The sequence below is a fragment of the Arvicanthis niloticus genome, chromosome 24 (assembly GCF_011762505.2).
Source record: "Arvicanthis niloticus isolate mArvNil1 chromosome 24, mArvNil1.pat.X, whole genome shotgun sequence".
NCBI classification, from domain to species: Eukaryota; Metazoa; Chordata; class Mammalia; order Rodentia; family Muridae; genus Arvicanthis; species Arvicanthis niloticus.
In genome coordinates this window covers 41,388,158-41,414,261 of record NC_133432.1, presented here as the reverse complement: position 1 = coordinate 41,414,261, position 26,104 = coordinate 41,388,158, and the positions used below count along the sequence as shown (strand labels likewise).

Below are 26,104 nucleotides of genomic sequence, written 5' to 3'. Positions count from 1 at the left end.
TTTAGGGCTGAAAAATAAAAAGGAGGAGGAAGAAGAGGAGGAAGAGGAGGAGGAGGAAGAGGAAGAGGAGGAGGAGGAAGAGGAGGAGGAGGAGGAGGAGGAGGAGGAAGGAGAAAAGCTCATCCTGATGCTGTCCCAGGATGTGTGGGTCACTCCCCATGCAGTCATGATAATCAGCCCTTCTAGAAACTTCCATTAGGGAAAGACCGGGCTGTGGTGATGCAAGCCTTTAATCCCAGCACTCAGAGGGCAGAGGCAGGCTCATCTTTGAGTTCAAAGCCAGCCTGGTCTACAAATTGAGTTCCAGGTCGTCCAGGGAAATACAGAAAAAACCTGTTGGGAGTAGGGGTGGGGTGGCCACAACACAATCTTATCTGTGGCTCTCTCTGCCCAGCTTTATCTGAACTCTACATCGGGTCTTGCAAAATAAAGCTGCTTCCTCTTGGATCTTCTTTACACACAGTGGCGGTGGGTAAATATTTAACAGCTAATTGTCCAGGAGGGAAAAAAGCCTTAGTGTGCAGGTTTTTAAAGAATTCCAAGATGTCTTCGGAGTTCAGATTTGAGAGTCTGCCTCTGTGACTGATTCCGGTGCCCTTCCAACTTGAATGACTTTGATTTATCCAGCACCCCACTTCCCCACAGGCAGCCCAAGAGCCAGACCTCTTGACCTGGAGGGAGGGTGATTTGTGGATGGCGCGTTCCCTTAGCTGGCTCTCCCAGACCGTCTCTGCTCAGTCAACAGTTAGCAAAGATTCCAATCAAAGCTTCCAAGTCCCTTTGAAGTGCAGCCTTCACATAAGCCAGACTGAGAATTCCGTCTTCAGTGCAGACTCAGCATTTGCAGCCCTCAGCCCTTCTTGTCTCCATGAATAGCCGGACTGCGCATGTGTCTAGAATCTCCCTGAGCATCAGCGTGCTCTGGGAAGTTTATTTGATTTCTCTTTTTCTCTTTTATTAGGCCAATTGCAGAACACACACACACCAAAAACAAAACTCATTTCGTGTTTCCAGGTCTGCATCCAACAACCAGGAAGGAAGAGACTGGAAACCTCCTGGGAGCTGGGAGCATGCGCTCATTCATAGACCCCCTGGGGAATAGCTGCCACTCTGCCACGTGACCCCGTAGCAGCAGGGCCAGGAGAGCTGGAGGAAGGGCTCGAAATGGGCTGTGAGGGACCAGGGTTGCGTGGCTTTCTGGTGAGCATGCCTGTGCTGGCTCAGCCCCACAGCGGGCCCCGCACACGGTTGCTGTTTCTCTCCCTTTAGAACATTCTCATTCTGCTTCCTCATCTTCCTTCCAGAACTTGACCCGAATCTCTCCCGTCTTCTTTCCATCACCAGTGGCAACTCCTGCCCCTCTCGCTTGCTCTTGGCATACTATATTGTGACTTGTCTTCTGCCGCGCCCACTTCCTATGCGGGAACCTTGGCTTTACATTTTTAAGCCTTCTGCTGACTGCATATTCATGCTTGCTGTCTCTCATCCTGCACAGTCTCTTTCATGACACTCTTTTCACAAATGGGTCTAAAGAGGTCTTGCTAGGCTGTTCAAGCTATGTAGGGAACTTCCCACATGTCAGGCAGTGTCTTCCTGTAACTTGGGGTCTGAGAATGATCTATGTTTCTAGACAGCATTGCTTGTTCCATTTTACACAGATGGTTATCGATGCTCAGAGAGCTTAAGTAAGTTTCCAGGGTCACACAGCTAGGAAATGGTAAGTAGCCTACAAACTGATCCTAGAAGGATCCTAGAAGGATTGCTCTCAGATGTGTGAGTTGAAAGGACAGTAGGAGCCGCGTGAGGGTCCTGGCGGTGCACGCCTTTAATCTCAGCACGCAGGAGGCAGTGGCAGGTGGATCTCTGCATTCGAAGCCAGCCTGTACACAGGCAGCAGAATCCTTATCTGCCACAAAGTGCACCCGTCACTTGGGTTAAGAATATGGACATTAATGCACCGCGTGAAGACATCTTGGTCAACAACGGGAGTTAGGGTTAGCAGTGGCAGATTCTATGGGATGGTCCTCGAGGATTTTAGTTGAACTGAGAGTGCCCTGTGTGTAGTCAATGGTTTCACCGTCTCTCTTCTGTCTCATTCAGAAAATACTCACCCTCCTATTTAAAATTACTGGTAGTCACTTGAGGCTTTGTCTTTTACTGTCTATGATCATGCTAAGTGCGGCCCCCAAAACCTGCAATCTGTTCATGGTCCCTGGGACCCTGCTTCTAAGTTAATTCTGATTGGTGGACAAAGATGGCCACCGGTAGCTGGGCAGAAGAGATATAGGTGGCGTTGAGTTTTCCCGAGATTGCTGGTGAGAGGACTATGAGGAGGGAAGGAGCAGAAGAGACGGACATAGCGGACAGAGGAGAAGAGCCACTGTGGGCTAAGGACCAAGTGAACGTGGCCCTGTGGGCTGGCCAGTTGGGTAAGAGCAGCCCAGATGGAACATAGTAACTAGTAAGTGATAACTCAGGGTTATCGATAAGAAAGTAGCTTCTAACTACTTTCCCACGGAGGGGAGGCAGCCGCCCTGCTTTGTGCTGCCTACAGCATATTAAAATTATAAAGGCTGTGTGTCTTTCATCCGGGAACATAAGTAGTCAAGGACATGGAAGAAACCCTGCACTGGGATTTTTAATATTAATTACTACAGTCACTATCCAGTGACCACTGTACAGGCCCAGAACCAGTAGACTGTACACTTCCCGCGTGTATGCCGGGCTCTACACAAGCATATTCTGTGGTGTTTGTGACACCTTGTCACACTTCTCACAGTACAGCCTGTCCTAAGAGACATTCAGCTGATATGAACATAGCCATTTCTTAACAGTTAAAAAGCAAAATAACATGAGCTTTAAGACAGTGATTCTCTCTTTCTCTCTCTCTCTCTCTCTCTCTCTCTCTCTCTCTCTCTCTCTCTCTCTCTCTCTCTCTCTCTGACAGTGGTTCTCAAATTGTGCCCCTGTGTAGTGGGATATCTTCCCACTACATTTGTATAGAGCTCAGCAATTGGGCTGTATGAGAGGTAGGCGGAGTGAGGTGTCGGGAGGAGAGGAAGAGGAGAAGGAAGAGGAGGAGCTAGAAAGGTGAGAGATGTAGGAGCCATGGAGAATCACGCACGGGTCCAGGATGGTCCAGGGTAACAATATATATCATAAGGTTAGATACTGGGAAACAACTCTAATTGTGTGGGCAAATTGTTAATTGAGCATTTCTAAATATATAAAGCCTTTGGTTAATAGTTAAGCTTCAGAGTCTCATTTCTACCAGGTACTGCGTGGATGGCAGGATGGTCTGGGCTCAGCCAAGCATTGTGGAGACAGTGTGGTAGATTGCAGAGCCATCTCCCACGCTGGTGTCTCATGGGTTGAAGGGCCGGTGCTTCTGGCCTGCGTGAGCTGAGGCTGTGGCAGCAGCAGCAGCAGCATCGAGAACAAGCTGCTGCTTGTGGCCCCAGGCCTTGACTAGTTGGAACATGGAAGCCGGTAACAACAAGCCAGATTGGGTGCCGCCATTTTAAATATAACCGCAAATACCCCTATGTTGGGATAATCTTTTTATGCACTGTGTAAAGGAGGTTGTCTTTCTATTATTCAAATGTTGATTTCTGTACCAGCAGAGAGCTGAGTACTATCTGTCCGGAGCTTGGTATTGCTGTTTTTATTGGATCGTTGCCTGCCTAAGCATTTTGTAAACATTCTTCTCCATCACCTTCTGATTGGTTAAATAACGAACTGATGCTGATGACTTATACCTGAGGCAGGGGAGGAAAGGCAGGACTTCTGAGCAGAGATCGGAACTGTGGAAAGAATTGAAAGGCGTAGATTTGCCAGCCGGACATGGGAGGAAGTCAGATGTACCAGGATGTAGTGAGAGGCAACATGGCAAACGAGGATCAGAATAACAGGTTAACTAAGACATACAAGCTAGTGAGGAACAAGCAGAAGCTACCAAGCCTAATCTTTTATAAATAATACAAAGTCTCTATGTCATTATGGGGAGCTGGCAGATCAAGACAGTCCAATTTTACAAGCTTGACTTGGGTGGTGAGGGCGGTGTTGGTGGCAGATCCAGAAGTCAAAGGACATTATGGTGGCTCTTATCTCCTGCTCTAATCCGCCGTTTATTGCTGTGATGAAGACTATAGCCAAGATCAACTTGTGGCCCATCACTAAGGGACGCCAAGGCAGGAACCTGGAGGCAGGAGCTGATGGGAGGCTGTGGAAGAACACTGCTCCCCTTACTCACCCTTCTTTATGGAACCCAGACCCACTTGCACGGGGTGGCACCGCCCACCGTGAGCTGGGTCCTCCCACGTTAATCATTAATCAAGAAAATGCCCCCACAGACTTGCTTATTGACCGATCTGTTGGAAGCATTTCCTCAATTGATGGTCCCTCTTCCATGGCGGCTCTGGTTGGTGTCAAGTTGAAGGAAAAAAAAAAAAAAAAAAAAACCAAACTCTAACCAGTGTAGCATCTCCCAGGGTGGTAAGGTCACATTAGTGTTTGAAAACTGTCCCACTTGAGAGCACTCCATTGAAAACGTTCTTAGCATTTTGACACTTACACTACTGTCTGCCAGTGAACACAGACACACTAAGACACTCTCAAGAGTGGCTACAAAGATTAGCAGAAACTGGCTTGGTGTGACAGCTCAATTTTTCTTTCCTGGACAGCTGGTGGTAGTTTTAAATTGTATCCATATATACGTTTTTGTTTTTTTTGGTTTTTTGTTTTTTTATGAGAAGTCTGATTTCTCCTCATAAAGTTGCTCTTAGATCATTTAATAGAAAACAAATACTCCAATATTTCATGCTGTTCTCCAAAGCTACCCCCACCCCCCAGTTTTGGGTGCTGTCCCATGTCCTCCTCTACTACGCTATGGTATGCTGTGATGGTTACAGGCCTGTTTACCCTCAGTAGAGGGTAAAGGGGATGAAAATGTAGAGGTGCCACCTTGAGGGACAAGCACTGGGATCAAACTGGCAGGAGGCACTTTGAAACCCTGATGGAAACTGTGTAACTTTTTTTTTTTTTAAGGAGGGCTCCAGGCAGTGGCTCCCACCAGGTGACATTGGAAGGCTCATTTTTGGCTTTTCCAAATCAGCTCCACACTTCTGACAGCCTGGGAGGGAGAGGAGATGCTTACTAGAGAAGCCCTGACAGGAATGATTGCCTGGACCCAGATGAACAAGGAGTTCTGTGCCTCCTGCTCTTCCTCAAGCCTGGCCTTCTCCAAAACTCTGTGACACAACTGGCATTGGACCACAGCATCCCTGGCCTTGCTACAATCCTGAAAAGCCAGTGTGTGTGTGACCAGGGGTGGGGGGTGGTTGGGGGTGGGAGTCACCTGACTGGAATCAGTTAAGTACCAGTGCTTTGAACCAGAGCCAGACTTTTGCTGTCTCTCTCTCTCTCTCTCTCTCTCTCTCTCTCTCTCTCTCTCTCTCTCCCTCCCTCCCTCCCTCCCTCCCTCCCTCCCCTTCCCCCTCCCTCTCCCCTTCCCCCTCCCTCTCCCACTCTCTCTCTCTTGTTCTCTCACTCTCTCAAGAGCTCCAGGCTGCATCCCAACCCTCAATCTGCAGTAGAGCCTACCCCTCCCCCAATACTGTTGTAATGTCCAGGGCCTTCTAGACCTCCTACCTAAATGCCCAGTGGGAACCTCAAACATAGCTGTCCCCTGTATCATTCTAGCATCTCATTCATTCATTCATTCATTCATTTATTAAGACAGGGTCTCAGTCTATAGTACAGGGTAGCCTGAAACTCAATATAGACCAGGATGGCCTTGAACCCATAGCCTCCTCTTGCCTTGACTTTCAAGAGCTGGGACTACAGGCATGAGTCACTACATCGAACTTTTATCATTTTTTTTCAATTCTCAACTGATATATATAATTGCAAATATTCATGGAATACAGTGAGATATTTCAATAAATATCTAGATTATGTGAATGACAGGATTTGGGTAATTAGCATATCCATCACCTCAGCCAGTCATTATTTCTTTGTGTTGCAAATATTTAACACTCTATTAGCCATTTTGGAATGTAAACTCTATTATCCTACTGTGCTATATAGGTTATTATAATTCATTCCTCTTTACCCATCTTTTGCCCTCCATCCCATAATTTTGAACCAGTGAATGGCATCTCTATCCACCTATCCACTTGAGCCAGAAACCTGTGGACTTCTATGCATTCTCAGTTCTTTCGCTTACACCCCTCAATGTAAGCAATCAGGCATCAAGTCCTTCCTCCTTTACTTAGCTGATGCTATCTATGATTGACATGCACCTCTCAAAGCTCATGTGTTCATAACTTGATCCCTGGTGCAGCAATGGTGGGAGGTGGGGGGTCTAACAACAGGTGGTGTGGTGGTTTGAATATGCTTGGCCCATGGGAAGTGGCACTATTAGGAGGTGTGGCCTTGTTGGAAGAAGTGCAACACTGTGGGGGGTTGAGGCTTTGAGGTCCTGTGATTAAGCTCCACCAGGGCAGAAGAGCCAGTCTTCTGACTGTCTTCAGATCAAGATGTAGAGCTCTTGGCTCCTTCTCCAGCACCATGTCTGCCTGGATGCTGCCATGTTTCCTACTATGATGATCATGGACTGAACCTATAAGCCAGCCCCAATTAAATGTTGTCTCTTATAAGAGCTGCCATGGTCATGGTGTCTCTTCACAGTGATGGAAACCCCAACTAAGACAGTGCTTAGGTCTGCCATGTGTTGTCATGGGTTAGTTAGCACAAGAGTCGTCTTGCTTCTCTCCCATACTTCCTTGCCTTTCTGTCTTCCACCACGAGATGACGCAGTAGGATGACCTTCACCAGGTGTCAGAGCCTCAGCCTCCTTAGCCTCTGGATGAATAAAGAATAAAGTTCTTTATAAACTTCCCAGTGTCAGGCATTCTGTTACAGTAACAGAAGCCACTAAAACAAAGACAGTGTCTCTCCATGACCTTAGTCCTAGCTGTAGGCCTCCCTCAACTTCTCTTCTGGATGCACTGCAGCATACAGCCAGGGCACTATTGCCGTGACTGGCCAACATAAGCGAAATGCTCTGAATGCCACGCCCGGCCAGACCTCCAGCACGTTTATACCTCACCTTGCCGGAGACTTTAGGCTCCAACAGCTCTTTCTCTTGTCTCCCCATTCGGTCTGCCCACGGTTCTACTTCCTGTTGTCCTGAAGGCCGATGTCCCTAGTCATCTCTCATTGTCTCCCAGGGTGAGATGCTCTTCCCCAGTCTCTATGACCTTCCATGACTTCACAAAGAATTACTCTTTTGTTGATTTGCACCTCAAATTTATCCTCTTCCTGCCTCAGCACCCACATTCAGGGATGGCAGGCATGTGTCACACACCAGCCAAATTGTTCTTTGATTTTTTTTTTAAATATTTATTTGTTGGGGAACCCTGTTATTAAGGTCGAAGTCCACTCTGAGCTCATCGCACAATGGAGGACTCCATTCCTCAGTGAGGCTTCTTTTCCTCGCCCTACCTTGTTTGGAGGATGAGCCCGTACAGAGCGCTCTGACTAAGCACACAAGATCCAATCTACCTTCCTGCCCATATGATAATTAGGTGCTGTGTTCTAACCAATCAGCCCTTTCAACCCAGACTCCCAGGAGCCCCCATACACCCTATCCCTGGAACAGTAAAGCGGGCTGTCTCCGGAAGTCCTTCCCTTGTACTCAGGGTTTGTCCAGACCCTGCTCAAGGCTTCTGCTCCCTCTGCTGGCCCTCCTGGACCAGTAGCCAATGACCCACAAGGAAAATGGAGACCCACATTTTAAAAATGTTATTTGAGGGCATACGCAGGTACCACAGAATGCCTATGGCCAGCTTGTAGGGCCCAGGTTATCTGGCTTGGCATAAGTGCCTCTGCTCACTGAGCCGTCTCACCAGCTACTTTTTGATCTTACACCGTCGGTTTCTATAGTTGTTTCTTCCAATAAATGAGAACTACTTGGAGCAGGGGATGGTGATTTCTACCCTCTTTGAATCATCATTCTCTAGAATAGTGCTGGCCCAGTCATAAAGAGAAGTTACAGGGAGGGGCAGGAAGCCAAAGCAAGCTCCAGTCCAGGAGAGCCTGGAGAGGAGTCAGAAACATGGCCACCTGAAGTCATGTCCATGGTGTCTCCTCTGACAGGAACCTGTCTACTGATAAGACATTTCCCATCTCTCCTAAAACAAGGTGCTTTCTCAAATTCAGCCTTAATTATCCTTCTAAGTCTCTAAAAGCAAATGGATTTGAGACACTGGTAGATACAACCTGCCTACCAGCTTCCCCCCAGGATCCAAAGGTCTTGAACTGTCTCCCTAAATACACGTGTGCAAACATGTATCTCTTCCCTACCTCAGCCTTCTCACGACTCCCCCAGTGGTCCCAGCATCTACTCTCCGCCATACAAGCACACAACACTAGATGGGCTTAATTTAGCAACAGCATGGTGGCATCTCACCATCCCATTTGACTTTTGACTTGACAGCTCCCACACTACTGGTTGTTCTAGTCCCCCATAGCCATAATTTTGAAGGAGCTGAGTTTTTGCTACACGGTCATAGCTGGCCCTCCCTGACCACTCCTTCCACATCTGTGTATTCAAAAGCCACTAATTTAAAACATGCAGGATAAAAATTACCTATTTACTGAACACACAAAAGGGTCTGGAAAGCGTGTCAGCTCCTCATATGGCATGTGCATCAAGACGGAAGTCATCTAGACAGTAAATGTGGTAGTGCACACCTGTTACCCACAAACATAAAAGGCTATGTACGGCAAAGGGATTGTGAGTTCAAGGCCAGCCTAAGCTACATAGTAAGATTTTATTCCAAAAGAGAAAAAAAATCCTGTAGAGATGACAGGGAGTGTGTATAGGTTCTATACAAACACCATGTAGTCTTACAGAAAAGAGACAGACCCCTGTAGATTCTGATATCCATGGGGACCTGCAACGAATCTCCTGTGGATGCCACAGCGCTCCAGTCACAACTATACTACCAGGCCACATTAAAGGGCCACTGGTGGCTCAGTGTAGCTAACCCAGCTGACACCATGCTTCCGGCCTGGGCAACATCTGCTTTATGATCTGATATGCATGGAGTACTTCCTGACTGATGCCACCCACAGACTATATCCATCTCAGTTTGTCATCACGAGCAAGGACAGGAGTGTTATCCTGGGTATGATCCGGGTGTGACACAGAAGACGTATGACTTTGGGCAAATTTTCTTTCTGGGATTCCACTTCTTGTCTGGCACATGAGCTGACCAATAGGGACTGGCGTAGAGGACTGCGTTAGGGCATCAGTGAGTTAAGACAAGGTACTAAAGAGCAGGATGTAGCAGCAGCGTATCATATAGTCTCCTTTGATCCCAGGACTTGGGAGACAAAGGGCGTTGAAGTTTGAAGCCAGCCTGGTCTACATAGTGAATTCCAGTATAGCCTGGTCTACATAGTGAATTCCAGTATAGCCTGGTCTACATAGTGAATTCCAGCATAGCCTGGTCTACATAGTGAATTCCAGTACAGCCTGGTCTACATAGTGAATTCCAGTACAAGCAGAGCTACATAGTGAGAACCTGTCTTGGCAAAAAGAGAAAGAAAGAGACAGAGAAAGAGAGAGAGAGAGAGAGAGAGAGAGAGAGAGAGAGAGAGAGAGAGAGAGAGAAGGCCCTGGGATGGGACAACTGGCACCAGGGAAAGCCAGCAATGTTCTTTGTTAGCCCTTCACAAACCCCTGACAAGAAACCACTTTACAACAGGAAACAGAAGCTGGCAAAGCAGGCAGCTCTAAACGGCTTCCATGTCCTCCACCCCAAGGGCAGAGCTCAACCCAAATCCCCTCCCCTAGAAGCCAGGCCTCCCAAGGAACAGATGTTAGCAAAAGCTCAGGAAATCCTCTTGTCATAAACCCCAGCCTTCCTGCAAGGCCACCCTCTTTGTGTCATCCACGAACTTGCAGGCTGGGATCCAAGCAAGCCTCTGAATCCTAGCAGCCGCGTTGCCTGTGTTGTTCGTAGGAAATGGGTTTGAATTAACTCAAAGATAGGAAGTGTCTCACACTTAAATCTAGCCCCTTTTATAAAAATAAGCAAGTAGAAAGTTCCACCAGTTAAGCCCTGGTCCAGCTACTCTGTTAAGGACAGTATTGCAGAGAGAGAACTGGGGGAGCCTTAGCCCTGAGTATATCAAAGGTACTCCTGCAGAGAGGTGGCTGCGGAAGGGCAATGGCGCCATCGGCTAAAAAAGGTCCTATGGCAGGAAGCATGTCGGTATGTGACAGTTTCCTGGGCCATGTGCTGTAACTGCCGTGTTATGCTTCTATAGTTACAACCTCAGGAACCGTGGGAAACGCCAGCTGCAGCCCTTGGGGACGCCTCAAGAGGTAATCAACGCCCAGGGGGGAAAAAACAACTTGGGCAGGAAAAGTGTTTCTTTATTTAGGTTCCGTGGTGCCAAACAGCAGCAGGCTTAGGCAGGAATGTTATAGGCCAGTGCTCAGTGGGACTCTGGGACCTTTTAGCTTTAAAAGGTTATCAGCTTATGGGGCTTGTCAAGCATAGCCAGTCAGTTACAGGAGTCAACTTTCGGCTGTCATTGAAGTTCCTTTAAGCCTCTTGTTTTTGCACCAAGTAAGCAAACAACCTCTAATCCCTCAGCTATGTAGTTCCAAGTGCACCACAGAGAGCGAGCCACACATGCCTTTGCCTCGTGCTCTGTGTGGTTGCAGGTTAACCAGGCCTTCAGTTCTCTGCGGTAATTCCTGCCCTCGGTGCACACTGAGCTCTGGACTGGCAGGTTTTGTTCTGACTTCCCTGTTTGGACATCGCTTATTCATGAATGCTTGTTAGACCCGCCACACAGACGGGAGTGCATGATTTTGTGTTTGGAGAGACTTCATGACACACTTGAGAAGTCTTTGCTTTCAGGAAGAGAGCGTTGGGAGGTAGATGGGAAGCAAAGATGGCCACACTGCAGCCCACAGCAGACGGCTGTGTTTGCAGCACAAACACCGCACCTGCTAGCTGGAGCTTCTTTGAGACATCAGTCCCTGGTGTAAGATTCACGAGCTAAGCAGATGTGTACTCTGCAGCTCAATGATATAAAAGGCACCCAAGTCACCAACCCCAGTCCCATCGAGAGCCCCCTCTTCCTTCAATCCACTGATTTTCTAAAATGCATGGCTGTAGACTTTTAGTGCACTCAGGATTCCTTATCATTAATTTCTACCTCAAATTTTAACATATATCTCACATATATGATATCATATATCATATGTATTATTTTGAGACAATCTGTAACCCAGGTTGGCTTTGAACTTGCTATCCTCTTGTGTGCTGAGATCACAGGAATAAGCCTTTCCTCTCTTCTCTCCCTTTCCCTCCCCTCCCCCCTCTCTCAATCCCTGTATCTTGGTCTCTGTCTTTCTGTTTCTGTCTCTCAATCTCTCTCTATCTCTTTTTCTTCTCCCTCTTTCTCTCTCTCCAAGGTCTCACTATGTATCCTTCAACATCTCCACTGCTGGGACTGAAGCCTCTGATACCATACGTGGCAGAAATATTCTCAAATTTAGAAACTAGCTTCCTTTCAAGTTTACTCCAGTCAGAGAAAAGTTCAGCTGGAATGTTCTCGTTTTCTATTTTGTTTCTGTAAATGCAGCAGCCATGGGAGCGACATTCAGAGAGGTAGAGGAGTAATGTCTGCTTGGAGCTCTTTACTGTTTTGTATTTATTTTGGGGGGGCGGGATGGTGTGCTTCTGCTACAGCATGTGTGTTGGGGGTGAGGGGCAACTCGCACGAGTCACTTCTCTCTACCATGTGGATTCCAGAAATTGAACTCAATTCGGTAGACAAATGCCTTGACCCAATGAGCCATCTTACTGACCTCCTGGACAATTTAATTTATAAAATTATTTTAACTTAAGTATATGTGTATCGGTCCATGTGTAAGTCTGTGCTTGGAAGTGCAGGTCCTTGAGAGGCGGAGTTAGCAGCAGTTGTGAGCCATCTGACTTGGGTGCTGGGAACTGAACTCAGGACCTCTGCGAGAGCCATCAAGTGCTCTAACCACTGAGCCAGCTCCTAGCCCCAGAACAACTGTATAACACATTTCTCTTTGTTCTCTGAATCTTCATTTCCCACGAAATACAACACTAAGTATTTCAGAAGCCAGAGGGTTGTGTCTGGCATTGTGGCTGAATACTGACCACTTCCCTGGGGACAGGAGAGTAGGGCCCTTGTCCAGGCCCTTACACACGTGTCCATGCAGCCTCCAGGAGGCTGTCATGATTCGAAAATAAATAAGTGAGCTCAAATGGCCTCCTGTTATTAATTTTTAATTAAATGTAAGAAAAATGAAGACGTCTGTTCTTCTCCTGCTCCTAGCACAGCTCCTGCTGACTGTAGGAAAGAATTTTTAATAGAAAAAAAAATAAGATAGTTTAATTAAATAACTCCAGTGTCAGGAATGATCCAGCAGAAGCCACTAAGAATAGTACGTCAATGAGTTGCTATGGTCAGAACAAGTGTAGCTGAAAACATGACTGTGTGAGTCACAGACCCAGAAGTTAGCACATTCTGGCCTCTCGAGACACCCAGGAAGCCCCACCTCCTACTGAACACGCCCTCTTACCAGTCATAGAATTCAGGCATAAAACCTCCTTCACCTCTCACCTTCGAAGACCTTCACAGAGGCTTCAGTGCTGTCACCATGGCCAATGGTCTCCCTACTAATTATCAACAACCACTAGGGAGAGCAGGCACCTTTCACAAACCCAAAAGTCTCTATGGCAGTGATTCCCAACCCTTGGATAAGGACCCCTTTGGGGGTCCCATATCAGATATCCTGCATATCTAATATTCACATTACAATTTATAACAGTAACAAAATTACAGTTATGAAGTAGCAACAAAATAATTTAATGGTTGGGGGTCACCACACATAAGGAACTGTATTAAAGGGTCACAGCATTAGGGAGGTTGAGAACCACTGCTCTACGGCAAGGGTGACTTTTTCTCTTTCTACTGAAGAAACTGAGGTAAAGAAAGTTTTTGTTGATTTGTTTGTTTGTTTATAGTGTATAGTGGGGCTGGAAAGATGGCTCCTAAGTTAAGAGTATTTGCGGCTCTTGTAGAGAATTCTAGAACCTACGTCTAGAAGTCCATAACCGCCTATAACTTCAGATCCGAGGATTCCATGCTCCATGGATACCAGCCCTGACATGCACATGCTCACACACAGTTGAGGTTTCGTCTGTTGCTATGTACTGTAAAGCTCAATATTGGCCCCCAAGGCCTGGTTGCCCCAGGGAGGAGAAGATCTGCATGTACGTAAGTGATGCTGTGTAACCTTGTCCCCCAAGTTACCCCTGATTGGTGAATAAAGATGCCTACAGCCTATAGCTAGGCAGAGGAGAGATAGGTGGGGTTTGGGTTCCTGGGGTTGGGGTCAAAGGAGAGACCACGAGGAGAGAAGGTGGAGAGAGGAGAAGCCACCATGGGGTAGGTGAGTCATGAAAACATGGCCATGAGGGCTGGCCAATGGGAGTTAAGAGCTGCCCAGATGGAGCATGGCAAGTTATAACTTGGGGTTGTGGATAGAGAAGTAGATGCTAATAGTTTAGCAGGTAGATATCTCGGCCCAGCTCTAGTGCATTAAAGACGTATTATAAATATGAAGATTGTGTGTGTGTGTGTGTGTGTGTGTGTGTGTTTTAATCTGGGAACTGAATGATCAAAGATGGGGGTAGAAATCCCCATTAACATTAAAAAAAATTCTACAACACACATACACATGATTATTAAAAAATAAAGTAACCTACTTTCCAGATGTGGTGGCACACACCTTCAATCCCAGCACTCTGGAGCAGAGGTCACAGATCTCTAATAGTCTGAGGTCATCTTGCTCCACACAGTGAGGTGCATACATGTAATCCCAGCACTAAAGGGGTAGAGCGGGATGATCATGAGTTCAAAGATAACAAGTCTGAAAAGAAGTTCTGAACTGTGGCTGGTGAGATGGCTCAGTGGTTAAAAGCACTGACTGCTCTTCTAGAGGTCATGAGTTCAAATCCCAGCAACCACATGGTGGCTCACAACCATCCATAATGAGATCTGATGTTCGAAGACAGCAACAGTGTACTTAACATATAATAAATAAATAAAAAACCTTTGGGCCAGAGTGAGAGGGAGAAGGGAAGAAGAAGTTGTGAACTGAGGAGACATGATTCAAGAACTGAGCCGCGTGTGGGGAATTCTCTCTGAGTGCTTGTGAGAAAACTCCCAGAAAACAAGAATTGTGACCTCAGTTTCTTCAAAAACATGGAACTGTTCTTGAGGTGTGTTTTAGCACCGCTCATCATGACTATCGATCCTTGTTTATATGCTTCTATGGACATGCATGTTTTGTCATATGCAGCATGTCCTTGTGATTGTATATTTATTCATATGGTTATTCTTAAACCTCAGAGGATAAACTGTCCGATGCTCTGAATAAAGTTGCCTATTGCATGAGACTTTAGTTTGCCTCATTTTTAGACTCCGTTCTCCCAGGTTCAACCACCTTCAGAGTGGTGAACAGCATGAGATGAAGTAAGAAGGGGGAGAAGATGCACCCAGACTCAGCCAACCAGTAAACAGATAACAGTACCCAAACTCAGCCAACCAGCAAACAGATAACAAGGGTGCAAACCTGCTCACACACTCGATTCTGTAAACACTGTGAAACCTTTAGAACAGTTTGCCCTGTCAGAGTCCGCAAGAGCTACTATGATGATTGTGTCCTTAAGGAGATCTGGACTCATGTCAGGAGGAAGCATTTCCCAAACACCCAAGCTGCCAGTCTGATCAGAAGCCTGAGGCCACCCTCAGCTTCTGCCACTCACTCTCACAGCTCTCTCATGTAGTGTGGCAACAGAAAGGCAGAGGGATCACTCCAATGTGCTGGCTGGGGAGTGCACTGGAACATGTTCTGAGATCTGCCAGCACCACTGAGGGCTCCCTCTGACCCCCATCTTTCTAGGGATGAATTCCATCTCAGATCTTTTAGGCCAACCAAGATGGCGCCCCTGGTTTCTAGTATCTGAGGAAACAGAGAAAGAAGCAGAAGCATTGCTGAGGCAAACACAGAGGTTTGTGCCCTATGTTGCCCCATGTGTCTCCCAGATGGAGACAGCTTGGGGAGGCCTTGTTGCTTCAGAGGGTCTGCTGTCCTGCCACCCCCTCATCTAGTATGTTTACACTCAATCTGCGTAGATCTGGTGGTCAGCAATTTACCACTGATCCAATCACAGCTATCCTCAGTATGGCGTGCAAGAGGTGACCAGAACAGTGGCCCTCTCCCGAGTCCTAGCTGTCTTTTGAACATGAACCATCAGTGGTTTCAATCAAGCATCAGGTAACATGGGGACACACTGTAAGAGGCATCAGTGGTCAGCCTGACTGCCGTGTAAACATCACAGACACTGATGGCCCTGGCGATCACCCCACGTGGCCTTCTGATGCAATACGGCGGTAAACAGCAGCCGGTACTTGAGGCTGTGCGGGAGAAGCTGGATGTGCTGTTCATGGTTTATTTTTTAAGAGTTATTTATTTTATGTGTATGTGTATGGGCCCAAGTGCATGTATGTGTACTACATGCATACAGGTGCCCACGGAGGCCAGAAGAGAGCACTGGAACCTCTGTAAATGCTGTGAGCCACCCAAGGTGAATTTTGGGAAAGAGAATTCTATAAGAACAGCAAGTACTCTTAACCGTGGTGCCATCTCCCCAGCCCGTTAACATTATTTTTAATAAATAGAAACAGCCTCTAAAATAATACAGAAAGAATGAGATATAGCTTAGCTTAGCTTAGCTTAGAACATATACTTAACATGAAAAAAGCCATAGGGTCCATTCCTAAAACCAAAATAATAATAAAACAAGTATAATGAGGCTGAAAGGATGGTTCAACAGCTAAGAGCACTCACGGCCTTTGCAGAAGCTGAGTTCAGTCCCCATTATCCATATCAGATGACTCACTGCTAAATCCTACTCTGGAGGATCCAGCGCCCTCTTCTGGCCTCCATGGATACTGCACTCACATGCACATACCCATACATATCATACACATATACACAAAATTTTTTAAAATAAATCTTTATTTTTTTTTTAAGAAAAAATGTTAGACAGGCAGTGGTGGTGCATGTCTTTAATCCCAGCACTCTGGAGGCAGAGGCAGGTAAATTTCTGAGTTCGAGGCCAGCATGGTCTACAGAGTGAGTTCCTGCACAGCAGGACTACACAGAGAAACCCTGTCTTGAAAAATCCATCCATCCATCCATCCATCCATCCATCCATCCATCCATCAATAAAATGTAACAAGTGCGTAAGCCAATTGCCATTGTGTATAATAATCATCACTGAGTGTTATTTGCTGCATGGGCCATGCTACAAAACTGGTTTGATGTGTGTTTGAATTTGAGACAGTCTCATTATGTGGTCACCGCTGGCCTGGAACTCAGAGAGATCTGCCTGCCTTTACCTCCAGAGGACTCAGAAGGAGGATTAAGAGCGTGCACCATCGTGTCCAGGCAGATCTACGATAACCTTATGGAGCTAGCATCACATATGTGTTTGATCAGCAACTGAAAAATTGTTAAACAGCAAGAATGGACTATATTTCAAATCCTTATATACAGTCAGTTAAATATCATAACACACAAAAACAAAAGGTTAAAGAGGAGTTTCACAGAACAAACTAAGTAGGAATTCAAGTACGTTCTTCAGATCCCTGTGCGTTATTTTGGCACATCTGTCAGTCACTGCTGGTCTATACTGGGAGGAAAACTTCCCAGCAGAAATAATCAAAGGAGCAAGGAAATCAAATCAGGTGGAGAATGTGTTTGGGGAGTGTAGAAACATAAGAGCCTATCAGGAGAGGGTGGTGATGACAGAGATCATAACCTATTGTTCTTATCAGCTAGCACCGTCATTTAGCCCAAAAGCAAGACTGAGGCTGGACAAGGGAGCTCATTTTTCATGTTGGGAAACTGATGGCACCTCGCTCTGAGTGCCTCCATTGCCACTTTCTGACTTGGATCATGATGGTTTTGGTGGCACTGTTTCCCGGGACAGATGGCAGGAAGAGCAGGTTCAGAAGGGAGAGGACTTGCTCATCTGTTTGAGGTGCCCATGAGCTGGTCAGCGTAAGCACCTGCAAAATCAGTCTCGTTGCAGGAAAGCAATTTGGAAAATGCTCTCTTCTTAAGAGCCAGAGCTGAAGATATTTGTATCTGATCACCTTGATTAGAAACAGCAAGACCGCCGGGCAGTGGTGGCGCACGCCTTTAATCCCAGCACTTGGGAGGCAGAGGCAGGTGGATTTCTTAGTTCAAGGCCAGCCTGGTCTTCAGAGTGAGTTCCAGGACAGCCAGGGCTACACAGAGAAACCCTGTCTCGAAAAACCAAAACAAAAAACAAAACAAAAAAAAGAAAAAAAGAAAAAAAAAGAAAAGAAAAGAAACAACAAGACCCAGAGGAGCAGTAGGGAGGCGAAAGCCGGATGGAGCGAGACTCTCGCTGAATGAGGGGTTTGGGTTATACAGCAGGGCTGTGGTTTTCAACTTCCTCAGGGGAAGAGAAGTCCAGATGAAGGGACAACCCACGAAACAGTGAACAGTGACAAAATCGTGAACAAGGAACTGTCACCACATGAAAGACATAACAAGTAGTTAAATGCCTGTAGGGTTCCCAGATCAGTCCTGGAATGGAGATTTGGAAGAAACATCAGGGTTGGGGTGTTCTCAATCTCCAAGAGCCTGCGTAGATAACTGGTGTGAGCAGAACTAGGGTTCCATGTCCAGTACCACAAAGAAGAGAAAAAGACAGAGAATAGGGTAGGGTGGGGGGCGGTCTCTGGAGAGATGGCTCAGCGGTTAAGAGCACTGGTTGCTCTTCTAGGGACCCAGGGTTGAATTCCCAGCACCCACATGACAGCTCATGGCTGTCTGTAACTGCAGTTTCAGTAGATCTGACACTCTCATACAGACATATGCATAGGCAAAACACTAACACATGTAAAGTAAAAGTAATTAGTAATTAAAAAATCTTTAAAAAAATAAATTTAAGGGCTGGAGAGATGGCTCAGTGGTTAAGAGCACTTGACTGCTCTTCCAGAGGTCCTGAGTTCAATTCCCAACAACCACATAGAGGCTCACAACCATCTGTAATGGGTTCCAATGTACTCTTCTGGTGTGTCTGAAGACAGCTACAGGGTACTCGTGTAAATAAAAATAAATCTTTAAAAAATAAATAAATAGATTTTTAAAAAGAAAGGGAAGGGCTAGTGGAAAATTGATGTAGTTTAAATAACAGTAATTTGCTAGGTAGTGGTGGCTCATGCCTTTAATCCCAGAGCTCAGGAGGCTGAGTTCGAGGCTATCCTGGACTACAGAGGGAGTTCTAGGACAGACAGGGATACACAGAAAAACCTTGTCAAAAAAAAAAAAAAAAAAAAAAAAAACCACCCAAAAATTAGATAAATGGATGGACACATGGACAGATAGACAGACAAACATAAAGACAACAGCTGATGTCTTGGTTTGGGTCGTACCAGCATCACAAATGAAACACTAGGCCAGTTTTACCTTTCTGTGAGCCGAATTGTTGAGTTCCAGACCGGGGACAGACTGCTGAGGTGCATATCAAACATATCAAAGTGGGCCTAGCCTCCAGGCTCTCCCAGCATCCCTCAGAACCTACTGATTGGGTTGCAAGACCCCACCCTCTTCCCCTCCCCCGGAAGCTCCTCCCTATGTAATCCAGTCATTTTGCACATGCTCTCTCTTCCTCTTTCTCCCCCTCACTCCCCCTCCCTCTCCTTTCTTTCCCTCTTTCTCCCTGTGTGCAAGCGCTCACCTCTCCACCCCCCCACTCCCATCTGCATGGCAGTTTCCCTGGCCCCTTCCAGTGAACCCATCAAGTTGCTGCACCCAAATAACCCGTCTTTTTATTCTCAATTCAGCTTGAATTGGCTTATTTTGTCAGCAGAGAAAACCTATTACGAATAGTATTTCAAAATAAAAAACTGAGCTGGGCATGTGGTGCTCTTGAGAAAAAGGTAGTAGGATGGTGAGTTCTGGGCCAGCCGGGATTACACATTGACCCTGTCTCAAAATTTTGAAAGGGCTAGATCACTGCCTCCACAGTAGTGGTCGCCTTGACCATGCCAGAGACTTTTATAAATGCACCCAGCATATTCAAGGGAGTCATCTTGGGGGTGGAGAGATGGCTCAGTTTTTAGGAGCACTGGTTGCTCTTACAAAGGACCAGGGTTCAACTCTCACCACACACATGGTGGTGGCTCACAAGTGTCTGTAACTACTCTTTTATCTTTCATGGGAATTGCATGCATGTGGTGCCTCTACATACATTCAGGCAAACATTCACATACACAAAGTCAAGATAAATACATCTTTTCAGATGAAATAAATCATCTTACATCCTGGACTCCTTCATTCCTCTCCATCAGCCAATGGATTTGGCTAGAATTCCAAGGCCTTGGATCTACAGGGTCAGGCCTGCTTTCTTGTGCTGTCCACAGCTGGCTATGTCTGACTTCAGCTCTAGAGCTCTGAGCCCTGGGTATTTCTTGAGTACTTTAGAGAAAGTTGCTTTTTTATTATCTGCTGAAGATTCCAGAATGATAGAGCTAACATTTGGAACCACACCAACTCTTTGTGCCCTTGGAAGCTTTAAAAATGATCGCAGTATTTACAAATCTGAGCTTCCTACATCACACTTATGGGGGAAATACCTAAGAAGCTTCCAGGCCCTGGCAAGACTGCTCATGCAGGGGGAAAGCCTTGGGTAAGAGACTGTTCATGGGGGGGAGCCTTGGCTAACACACTATTCATGGGAAAGAGCCTTGGCTAGGTTAAGCCCTGAAAGGCAGCACTTACTAAGTGTTCTCATTCCTATTTCCAGGGAGGGGTTCGAGCTTACAGCTCTCAGATCTACTTCCACCAAATGGGAGCATCCCAGAGCTAAGGTAGGTGTTCTGACTTAGTGCATGTCACACTCATTGGTGGATTTTCTTACCAACAAATCAGGATTTGTCTATAATGAAAATCCCAGTGGGGCTGGGGAGATGGTTAAGAGCACTGGCTGCTCTTGCAGAGGACTGGGGTTCAGTTCCCAGCACCCACACGGCAGCTCACAACTGCCTGTAACTCCGATTACAGGGAATCTGATGCCATCTTATAGCTTCCAAGACCACCAGATACACATGTGGTACATATGTAGACACGCAGGCAGAACACTCAAACACATAACATAAAAAAATAAAAATAAAAAATAAAAAGCCGGGCGGTGGTGGCACACGCCTTTAATCCCAGCACTTGGGAGGCAGAGGCAGGTGGATTTCTGAGTCCGAGGCCAGCCTGGTCTACAGAGTGAGTTCCAGGACAGTCAGGACTACACAGAGAAGCCCTGTCTCGAAAAACCAGAAAAATAAATAAATAAATAAATAAATAAATAAATAAATAAATAAATCTTAAAAAAGAAAAAAACCCAAGGGCTAGAGAGATGACTCAGAAAAGAGAGACCTAAATTGAATCCCTAGAAACCACGTCACAAAGTTGTTCTCTGTGCCATGCATGGCGTGTGTGTCCCCCACCTATGCACACACCCCCATACATAAGTAAATGTTATAAAACAATTTTAAGGGAAAAAAAAATCTCCCTGTAGAAAATGACATCCCCAACACTGTTTCGTATCCACTGTTGTCTGAGCTTTGGTGAATCCAAGTTGAAATACCCAGATCTTCCAGATTTACTCTGAGGTTTTCCTGCTTCTGGCCCGTTATTGCCACTTAACCGAGGTCGCTTTTCTATATCACATGCTAACCCTTGGTCCTGCAGGAGAAAGCGAATCTCAGCTGACTCCTCTATCCCAAGGCTGTTTGTTCTCGGATTTCTCCTCCTTCCAAACCTTCTTCTTTCCTTTTTAAATTCTCTTTTCTCCTACCTCTCAGGAGGCTCGGGGAAGAGTACTGCCACAACTTTGAGGCTTCTCCCCTCCCTCAGGCTACAAAGCAAGATCCTACCTTTAAAACAGGTGATAGAAACCCCTGACTTGGAAAAATTAATAATAAAATTGGGACACGCCTATAATCTCCACTGAGGATCTGCAGTGAGGAGGCCAGCATGGGCTACACAGTGAGATAAAATCATTTCCCCTTTGTAGGAGTAAGCCCTTTCATGGGCATGGTGGGGTTAAATTGTTGGTGAGACATCTCAGGGATCAAGATTGGCAGACCCAGAAGGCAATGACCAACCCTCCACATCCTCATACCACCACACACACACACACACACAAAGAAATGATAAAGTTGATTTTTAGACTGGCAGGATAATTTACTCCTGCCATCTACCAGCATTCATTTGCAGATGCTGTGACAGGGGAATTACCTTGAGTTCAAGGCCAAACTTGGCTACATAGTGAATTGGAGGCCAGCCTGTGCTACGAGTGTGAGATCCTGTCTCAAAAAACAAAGGAGCTGGAGAGATGCTTGTGCAGTTAAGAGAACTGGCTGCTCTTGCTGAGGACCTGGGTTTTATTCCCAGCACCTACATGGCAACTCACAACTATAATTCAGTTTCGAGAAGATCTGTTGCCCTCTTCTGGCCTCCACAGATACTGCATGCATATAGTACAAAGACATACATCCAGGCAAAACATCCATACACCCATACATGGAAAAGGGGAGGAGGCAGATGTGGTGGCACATGCCTTTAATCCCAGCACATGGGAAGCAGAAGCAGGCAGATCTCTGTGAGTTCGAGGCCAGCCTAATCTACAGAGCAAGCTCCAGAACATCCAAGCCTACACACACACACACACACACACACACACACACACACACACACAAAAACCCTGTCTGGAAAAACAAATAATCTATCCTCTAGGAATATCCAGCTAGGAAAATTGAGGCCAACCTGCAACCAGAGACACTGTAAAAAAAAAAAAAAAAAAAAAAAAAAAAAAAAAAAAAAAAAAAAAAAAACAACGATAAATAAATAAATAAATAAATAAATAAGCCTAAATAAAGTGGCTGCTACTTCCAGGTAATAAGTCAAGGTTGACACAATTTGGAGAGTTTGATCAGAACTATTGTTTTCTATTTTATAAAATATGGTCTGCCCAACGGTCTTGAAAATGAGTTGCACAGCCCTCATTTAATATGTAATTATTCTTTGCTGCCTTGTTTTCAACACTTCTATTACAGAAGACCAGTATCCATACTATTATCCCACATTACAAGAAAGGAGACTAAGGAACAGATAGGCAAAGTAACTTGTCCAAGGTCACACAGCTGATTAGAAGGTAGGCTGGGATTCAAACTTCATCCTCCACATGCTAGGTAGCCACTCCACCGCAGCCACGTTCCCAGCCTGACAGATATTTTTGCTTATCACAGCTTTGGGGAGGAAAGCAGATGACTAGGCTGTATCCAGGGAGGCCTTTTGCCCATGTACTCAGACCCCAGACATCAGTGATGTTGGGGCTAAAAAGCCCCAGTCTGGGGAATCAGTGCCACAGCTTGCCCACCCCTCTCCCGAGCTGGAATCCTGGAGAATGGAGGCTGAGGCAGAGTCTGGTGAGCTTCCCTCTGGAAAGGGAGGTGCTGCTGCCTGCTCTTGGGTTCTTTCCACTCAGCTAATTAGTGCGTTTACAGAGTGTCTGGGCTCACAGGCTCCCGACAAACGGCGGCGTGTTGGTCTTTCTAAAGTCTAAAATGCTGTCCCGACAAGCTGAGTGACTTAACAAAATGAGCCTTTTCGCTGGGTGAGCCATCAGGGCGAAGGCTAGTGGCAGACTTAAGAGGCTGTCTACGGGGAAGCCTGGGAGAATGGAGTGTGGTGTTGATAAGGTCTGAGGGAGCACACAGATAACACAGAAAGACCTCTGAATTTCGGAGAGGAGAGGGGCTTTCAGTCTGGGCGCAGAGCCTGGCTTGCAAACAGTCCCCTGACTTGCAAACAGTCAGCCACACTCAGTAAAACTAAAACAAGAAGCATTTCTCACTACTCTTGTAGTGAGAAACTGAAGGTCTGACCTCCTCCAATTCCTCCCTACATCCCTCTCACCCCACCCCACTCTATCCCACCCCACCTCACCCCTACACGCACCCTTGCCCTAGCCAGGCACCAGTGTCCTGGATCAGATGTATGGTTTGTTTTTCGTTTCATCATCATCATCATCATCATCATCATCATCATCATCATCATCATCATCATAGCTTTAAATGTCTTCCCCAGTGTGCCAGCAGGAGACAGTCTAAAACCAAGGGGTCTCCTCACAGAGCAAGCAAAAGTCAGACACTTCCGGGGTCATCCTGAGAAATGGAGGGTGTGAGTGGGAAAGCCGAGTTGGGGGATGAGTCAGGGCTGGGAAGAATTGTGGAATGAGACTGTCAGTTCCCTCATTCTTTATCTTCCTAGTGTCAGTCTGGAGGGAGGACTCTTCCCGGGATTGAGTCCTGCAATCCTGGAAGAGGCTCTTTTACTGTTTGAATTTTATAACGGAAAATTATCCCATAGACAATGCCCTGGCAAGCCTACCACAAGTACATTTAAGTTGTTTGGACCCCAGATTTGGGGAGGAGGTGCCTCAGGAATGAATGCAGTACTTGGCACAAACTAGGCAAGGGCTCTCTCATCAAGCTACGGCCCCAGCCCTCGAGAATAATTCTAAGATACACGTTGAGTGCCTAGGGCAAGTTTGCCAGGAAGCCATTCAAACCCAAACTGCAGACCCATGCACTGCATGGCCATCCAGAGGCATGTGCACAGGCCCAGCCGCAGGTTCATATGACGGTCCTTGGTCGTTAGTGAGATTTTATTTTTAGTCTATTTATTTATGTGTACAAATGCTTTGCCTGAGTATATGTATGTGCACCATGTACCTGGTACCCACAGAAGTCAGAAGAAGGCATCAGGTCCTCTGGAACTGGAATTATGGGTGTTTGTGAGCCACCACGCATGTGCTGAGAATCAAATCCAGGTCTCTGCAAGAGCAGCAAGTGCTCTCTGTACCACAGAGCCCATCTCTTTCTTAGCCCTTGTTGGTAGGATTCTTAATTACCTAAGGTCCCTGCCTCTTTTCTCCTGCTTCCTGCTTGGCCACACGGTGAGTGGCTCTCTTCTACAGTGATATGCAGCCTAAGCAGGTTGGGTGAAGCGACTATAGACAAAACCCTCTGCTGAGCCGTGGTGGCTTACACGCCTTTAAGCCCAGCACTCAGAAGGCAGAGGCAAGTGGGGCTCTGTGAGTTCGAGGCCAGCCTGGTCTATGGAGTGAGTTTCAGTACAACTAAGGCTACCAAACCAAACCATCAACAACAAAAAGAACCCTCTATCAGTAAGGCGCTGTGGGCTCTCCCTGTGTCCAGTGATCCAATGACTGATGGAGCAGAAGACACAGAAGTCAGGTGCAGATTAACTGTGGACACTTGTCCACGCTCCAGGACCGCACTCTGTCACAGCACTCAACCCTCCTATAAAGTCCACAACAAGAGACCCGAAGCTGTTCTTATTGTGGGCTCATCAAGGGGTCCAGGTCAGAGGCCAAACAAAGCAGCTAGCGGTTGTAAACAAGGCGGTTATGCACTGGGGGATGCGAGACCCTTGTGGGAGCCACCCACTCACTACCCGTGGATGGAGCTCAGTCACACCTGCCTGGATACGCAGCTCTCCTCAGAACCACATACTTCCACTTCTGCCTTTGTCACAGACAGCTTGCTATTGGGGATTTGTTTTGTTTTGTTGATGCCTGGTTTCAGGTAGCCCAGGCTAGTCTAAAGCTGACTTGAGGCTGATACTGAATTCCCAATCCTCTTTTTGTTGTTGGTTGTGGGGGTTTTGTTGTTGTTGTTGTTGTTATGGTTGTTTTGTTTTGAAGATTGGGTCTCACTGAATGGCTCTGGATGACCTGGACCCAGCTACACAGACCAGACTGGCCTTGAGATCACAGAGGTCTGTCTACATGCCTCTGCCTCGTGAGTGTTGGATTAAAGCTGTTCACTACCAGGCCTGGATGACTCCTGGTCCTCTGGCCTCCATTTTCTTCACGCCAGGCTTAATTTTTCTATATTTTTTTTTTTTTTTTTTTTTTTTTTTTTTGTATGCTTCAACTCACAAAATACTGGACCACATTTCCATAGTATATTCTCTTCTCACTAGAATCTTCCTTTGTACTCTTTTAGTAATCATGACTCTTTCGGTAATGGCAGCTAAGATGGGACACCGGTCAGGTACAAGAATGCTTGCCAAGATCCCAGAGCTTGGGAAATAGACAGAGGAGCATTGGAAGTTACATAGAGACCAGCCTGGATCACAGGAGGCTCTTATCTCAGATCAAATCAAATCAAACCATGACCTCAGTTTTGTCCACCCAGTATCAGCAATTAAAGCCGCAGTATCTCAATACTATCTTGGACTCCTACAGCAGCTTGGAGAAAGTGTGTGTGGGTGCACTGGTTAGTTGTAACGTCAGCTCAGGCCATCAGTCCTACAGCAGCTTGGAGAAAGTGTGTGTGGGTGCACTGGTTAGTTGTTACGTCAGCTCAGGCCATCAATCCTACAGCAGCTTGGAGAAAGCGTGTGTGGGAGCACTGGTTAGTTGTTACGTCAGCTCAGGCCATCAATCCTACAGCAGCTTGGAGAAAGCGTGTGTGGGAGCACTGGTTAGTTGTTACGTCAGCTCAGGCCATCTGGAAAGAGGGAAGCTCAGTTGAGAAAATGCCCCCATCAGACTGGCCAATAGGCAAGCCTTTTAGCGGATTTTCTTGATTAGTAATTGAAGTGGGTAGCGCCACTCCTAGGCAGGTAGGTCTGAGCAATATAAGAAAACAGGCTGAGCAAGCCATAGGGAGCAAGCCAGTCAGCAGCATCTCTCCATGGCTTCTGCATTGGCTCCTGCCTTCAGGTGTCTGTCCTGACTTCCCTCGGTGACAGTATGACCAGGGAGCTGTAAACTGAAACAAACTTCTTCACAAAGAGATTTTGGTCATGGTGTTTTATCCAAACAATTGAAAGACTACTAAGACA

General features: G+C 46.5%; 1 protein-coding gene and 1 long non-coding RNA gene across 3 annotated transcripts in view; one reads left to right on the top strand and one right to left on the bottom strand.

Moving 5' to 3' along the window:
- The first annotated feature begins 2,930 nt into the window (after positions 1–2,930).
- On the top strand, positions 2,931–5,291 carry LOC143438211 (uncharacterized). The gene is made up of 2 exons (XR_013107206.1): positions 2,931–3,163; positions 5,047–5,291. It is a non-coding gene; the product is annotated as an uncharacterized LOC143438211 (long non-coding RNA).
- Positions 5,292–5,525: 234 nt separating this feature from the next.
- The window catches only part of LOC143438209 (uncharacterized), a 34,047-nt gene continuing 13,468 nt past the window's right edge, over positions 5,526–26,104 (bottom strand). For both annotated transcript variants that reach the window (XR_013107200.1, XR_013107201.1), the window contains exon 5: positions 5,526–6,864. The gene's annotated coding sequence lies outside the window, so the exon portion shown is untranslated. The remainder of the gene's footprint in view (positions 6,865–26,104) is intronic.